We start from the raw sequence: 6,338 nt of genomic DNA on the forward strand, positions 1-6,338 counted from the left end.
AATTTGATGTGTATCTTTAAGATTATAAGCATTAAATCTTTTTAATATGGGAATTAGATCTACAGCACAGGAGAAGGGACAAAAGGCCGGGAGGAAAACTTCTGCCACCATGTGTGAGACGGTCCTGTGTCTCCAGGGACGCCCTGATAAACTCACTCGCTCGTCAAGGTCTCCTAATTTTAACCGTGTGCAAGAGTCCAGGTGTCAATGTTCCGCGCTGTGTGGAGAATGAAAATAGAATTGTTGCCGTTTGGGGAGAGAGCTTCATCCCAGATATCTGACCTCCGGCAGCTGCCGGCTGACCTTACCAGCAAGCACCGGGACAGACCCGAGGAGCCAACGCTGCCGCCTCTGGATCAGCTCTTTATGGGAAGGACGGCGTGTCCCTTACAGGTCTCCGTAGCTCAGAGGAGGCAGCGGTTTGAGTCAGATGTGTGCAGATCAGGGGGAGGATAGACACAGCATTCGACCACCTTAACACACCCCCAGGCGCCAGCGGGTAACTTTGATGTGCAGGTGAAACTCTGGGAAGACTACCAGGAATCACAGCCAGGAAAATAAATTCCTGGAAATAAAAGTTCCTGGAAATCCTGGTGGGAAAGAGGCTACCAGCTCCTATTACAATTGCTGTTGAACATACATTAACAGTGGGAGGCCGTAGGTCTACCAATTCGGCGTACTTCCCGTCAATTTGTGCGTGCATGCCAAATTTGGAGGACAAAACCAGAAACTTTCCCACGTGGGTTCATGCCTGTCGCTGTAAGCTGCACTATTCAGCTTAAACTCCAACCAGTGAAACCAGTGTCATTTTGGCTGATAGTTAGCAGCCCTCCTGCCAGCGTCTGCCACATTTGTGCTTGTGCGACCAGCGAGAACTCGCTGCCCTTCGGCCGCGGGCTGCAAAGCAGGGTCAGGTGAGCTGGTGGGCGCAGTAGCAGCGTATCTGGGCTTAAAAAAAGTTGCAAATGATGTAATCCCATCTGAAAGCTGGTGTCAGGGGTTCTTCGTGGCTTTTCTGGCTTTGGAAATTTCTGCCAAAATATAGGAGATCCCTCCAAAATAAGAATTGACTTGTCGGTTAGGCCTTGTGCCCTCACACGCTGCTCTCTTTTCCACTACGGCAACGGCGACAGAGACGGTTTGATGGTGTGCTGATCAATAATCTCGGTTCATTGATCTGTGTTTTTTGATCTTCCTGCACTGAGCACTGAGTGGTTTCTGCAGTGCAAATAAAGATGTCTTTAAGGGAACGTTGTGTTTTTCTTTAAGAAAAGGGGTCAAGAGTTTCTCCTTGCTCATCTGGCCTTGTCCTTCCTTTGAACCCACCCTTCCGTGAGCAGGATAATTTCAATGCTCGGTTATCCGATGAATACCTTCAAGGCTCTGTTTTTCTAAAGTGCACATTCCTTTGGAGACCAGGACACCCAAGTGTCTCCACGGCGCTGTTGCCATGGTAATCTCTCTGCTATTGATGAAGTACGACATCAAGGACTCTAGTCTTACCTGAAACAAACTGTTGCATCACTGATTTTGGTTGGGAAAATTGTCACTTCCTGTTGTGTAGACTTTAAAAACTACTTCGTGATTGACAGCGAAGCCATGAGGGAGAGTCCCAATCCCGGCGTTCCCTGCAGCTGCAGCACGATTAAAGGTCAATATGGAGAAGTCGATTTTCACAAGTCGCAATTCTTTGAAGGAAAAACTCAAAAACTCAGAAAATTACTAGTTTACAACCCCACTTTGGCGAGAAGGATCGGAGCAAAACGGTAAAATTAATAGATTTAAAATTGAAGCAGTTGAAACGGAACTTTTTTCAGAACACCTTTGTTAATTATTTACATGTTCCCGTCGATGTGCCGATCGTGAAATGTGAAATAAAAGGACTAATTTGTTGGGGTAAATGCTTTAGGAAACATTGAAATTCTGCACCCAATCAAGCCGCATGCTGAGGAATCATCAGCCCAACATGGAAATGATGAAGAAATGATGGAAATGAGGATGAATGGTGGAAATAATGTTGCCTGCTCACAGATTCTCACATTTTCTCAGAGTTTAATAGGATCCATAATTAAAGTTAATGGGGGGAAACAGATCATGAAAAGACAAATCTTTCCAACAAATGATGAGAGCTGTTTGTGCTCAGTTTATTATTCAGAGAAGCTACAACTTGATGGAAATGAACCTCGAGAGAGCCTGGGACGGTAGCTCTGGCGCGTCCCCGTCCTCTCGGAGAGCCCGTCGCGCTCCGCCTCGCCACGGCGATGGTGAACCCGGCTCACCTCATGCAGCGTCGGCCTGTGTCCACACTGGATCTGTGTGGACCGCAGACAAACACGAGCTGTTGATGGGGAGCAAACGTGGAGGTCAAAGGAAAGGTCGCATCGAGATAAACTCTCACACAAACCAAATTACCGGCGCTAATTTGTGTCCTTGAGCGAACAGCCGAGCACAACGCGGTTTGTAACCCCTTTTTTTTCAACTCTCACTTGTCAGCTCTAATGTTTTGACTGATGTGTGTTTGATTTGTGAGGCACCGTCTGTGCTGCGGTAATAAGACCAGAGAGGGTTGGTCAGAAATAGAAGCCGTCCAGCGCGCCGCCCCTGGCGAAGCATCTGATGTGCGAACCCGGAGCAGATCTGTGCGGCTCGCATCTCTGCTACACCAAACAAGCGTTTGTCAAAGCCGACCCGGGAAGACGATAATTCTGCTGCCTGGTTCTGCTGGAGACCCAGAAGTTGAAAGGTGAGCGTCTGAGGACGACACGACAAACGGCGAGGGCCCACACCGCCATCTCATTAGCCAGAATTCCACAGCCTCTCTTTTTTTATGGGAGAATAAAAGCATACCTCTGGTGCTGTAAATGCATTTGATTCCACAGCTGCATTTCTGCGGCTTTAATAAGAGTGAAATAATCCGCCAGACTGTGGTCCAGTCCTGCTAATGGGAATATATCAGCAAAAGGCTCTGGCACTGAATCAAACGAAGGATGTTTATTGGACGGAAGAGAGCAATATGGCTGAAAGTCATCCTGGATTGCTGTGCAGAGGTCTCCAGAGTCTGGACAGCACAGTGTGAGAGGCTGGCAAATCAGCTGCAGCGAGCAGGGAGACTAAATAAAACCCTCCAGATTTGTCGTGCATCCCGACTGCAATGAAAGTGTCCTTTAGCCAAGCTAGTCACATCAGGACAGGTTTCTGGTTATTTAAAGAGACGCTGGGTGGAAGATAGCTTTAAACGTATCTTTAAAGCCCATAATTTTAAAAAAAAAAGGTAATGAGAGAATACAGGAGACATTTTTGCTCTCTGAAACCGGTGTCCAACCCGCCGAGAATGCCTCTTCTTTTGATTTGCACTGATGAGCTGCAGCCGGTAACCTAGATTGTTGCCGTGGTAGACCTTCATTAAGGAGCCTTCTCTAAGCAGTATAAAATACCTTTTTGCTTGCTCTCGTCCCCAAGGACACAAACAGGTGTGTGAGTGAAATAATTATGCATGGCCCGTTGCTTTAGAGTCTTCTGCACAGCTTCAGTTTGTTAAAACTTCAGCAGAGCTATAAATACATCGCAGCAGCACGCTGACTGTGGCTTCCTGTTTTTCAGGCTGCACTCGGAAAAAACCAAAATATCAAGCAAGATTTAAAAAGAATGTACACGTTTATCCAAGGTGGAATTTAAATACAAGGGTTATTTTAGGGGGACAGTAACGACAGTAACGCTGTTCCGAGGTTACATGTATGTGCTTGCACTCCCGGCCACTAGGTGGCAGCGTGCAATAAAATCACCGCACACAACCAATAAAATCAGAACCTTTTTATTTCAGTCAGCTGCTGTTGTAGGGTCAAAAACTCACTAATATTTCATTTCAATTAACCTTTATTTATACAGCTGCAATCCAGATTGTCTCGGATTGTCTCAGAGCCAAGAAAAACTCCTTTTATAATGGCAGAAACCTTGATTAGGACCAGACTGATTGTGGTCCTTCTGCTCACGGCTGTATGAAGTTACTGATTTTACTGCAGCTATTCTAATAGTAGCAGTACTGGTAATAGTATTCTAATAGTATATTGTACTGGAAACTGAAGAGTTTTGCCCTTTAATTGGGAAAACGTACTTCATTTAATAAGAAATGTTAGCACAGGTAAAACCTACACTACATTTCTTTAAATCTGATGCATATTGAGGCCGTGGGGATATTTGTCACATCTCTATTCACACGTCTACAATCGGAGTGGAAGGATGAAAAATACACAGTGGCTCTGAAATATCAAGAACACGGATGAAATAAACTTCACAGACCAAAGAAGGCCGGCGGAACCCCTTACCTCCTCATTAAAGCGGCACGGTGACAGCGGTGGCGTGACCGCGCACGTCAAGGTTGAGGAGGAAAATAAACATCGCTCTCGTACATTACCACTTGAAAGAAATTAAGATGCAACAACTAAGAGGGTTTGCATGTGACCTTGAAATGCTTGTGTTAGGAGCTCCTGCACGCAGGCGTCTCATTGGCCAGCTCGCCTAGGCCCCCTGTTGGATGGGAGCTTCGCCACGCCCGGCGTGAACTTCACTTAAGATGTAATAACAATCATTTGACTGACTTCATGAAGAGAAGACAAGGCGATGAGATGGAACTTTAATGGTAAATCCCATTTTCTCTCCTCTTCCTCCATCACTTCTCCCATCAGCACTTGCTCTACTCTCCATCTTGGATTTTTTTGTGCTCACATTTAACATCTTTGGTCATTTGGCCCACGTTCATCTTGTCAACGGGAATCCTCAGCAAAGTGAAAAATGACACGTTGGGTCGGCGACTTCAAGGATGGTCAAGTTAATGAATGGCCACCAGATGGCCCTTATTAGGCTAATGTGTTCTCCCTCTCTGCAGCCGCCCGTCTCACCTGGGGACTCAACATGCTGGCAGCTAGTGTGTGTGTGTGTGTGTGTGTGTGTGTGTGTGTGTGTGTGTCTGTACCCATGTGAAGTGCAGAAAGGCAGGGTTTAACATCTGTGTGTGTGTGTGTGTGTGTGTGTTAAATCAGGTTAAGCTAAGAGGATAGAAGGACACAGTGCTTTAACTGGGCTGCTCTGTGTGTTGATGGGGTCAACCGTCCACGGCTGTCCCGCTCAGACCAGCACCCGGCTGACCCCCGGCGCCCCCATCTGACAGTCTGACACCAACCGCCGCTCTGAAGTCTGAAGTTTACCTGCGGAACGGAAACGTGATTTGGAGCTGGGGCGGCGAGGCTCTCAGCCTGCCAAACTGACAAGGAGCTAATTGGCTCATTAATAATCCCGGCTCATCAAAATGAATAACTGTTGTAACGTATACATCTATGGCAAAGACCCTTTGTTGGACTCTGGAATTATGCTAAACGTGGCAATTAATTGAGCTAAATTTATTAGCTTTCCGTCAGCATGTGCTGCTGCTGGGCCCTTGTGTTTCCGTAGGTGATGGAGGGATGAGAGCCGAGCTGTCAGCCGTATTTCAAATGATGGCGGCTATTAGCTGCTCAACAGGTTCCTGCAGGCCTCCACTTCCTCTCTCACCTGCTGATGGGGCTCTTCATTATGTCCAAATATTTCATGTTTGTGGGCAGAAATAAATCAGTCTAATGAACTGAAACCATCAGTTTCCCACAGCATGTCTGCATTACTTTGTGTGTCTGGTAACATTTTTACTCCCTTTTCTTTTGACGTCCTTTCTGTCACTGTGTGTGATTCTGAAGCTGTTTGGCAGAAATCCTCCCTTCGCTCTACCAAAAACTATAGGAGGCTCAAAAATGATTGGATTCCATGAAATGATAGTAGAAGCTAGCTGATTGTCATACCCAGGGTTAGCTGCTAGCAGTGGTTTGACACTGCCAGGCGGGGTTCAGACCTCAGTCTGGCCTCTATTTTGCAGTTTCCGATACCAGAACCTGAGGTAAGGCGACGGAAGGGAAATTCTGTTTAGCGAATTCAATTCACAGGTCCGAATAACAAATGTGTGCGAAGCGAGGCCGCACATAAATGAAACGCAACTGAATGAGCAACTGATGCATGAGCGTGGTCGCCACGGCAGACTAAATAGGCCAACAACATCATTATCCATCACGCCGATGGTATAAAACTGTAATAAGGGAGTGGGGGTGACCTCGGGCGGGGCTGGGATTCGTGGAGTGGCGGCGTGGTACCATCAGAGGTTGGAACATAACTGCTGACTCCACCACATTCCCAGCGATGACGAATGGGAAACGAATACATCTGGAGGCGCTTCAGGGGACACGGGGGACTGGGCACGCTGCAAATGGCACGATTGCCAGTTGAGGTTAGGAGGGAAAGAGTGAGTCGAGCTCAGACTC

The sequence above is a fragment of the Takifugu flavidus genome, chromosome 17, assembly GCF_003711565.1.
Source record: "Takifugu flavidus isolate HTHZ2018 chromosome 17, ASM371156v2, whole genome shotgun sequence".
In the NCBI taxonomy this organism is placed as follows: domain Eukaryota; kingdom Metazoa; phylum Chordata; class Actinopteri; order Tetraodontiformes; family Tetraodontidae; genus Takifugu; species Takifugu flavidus.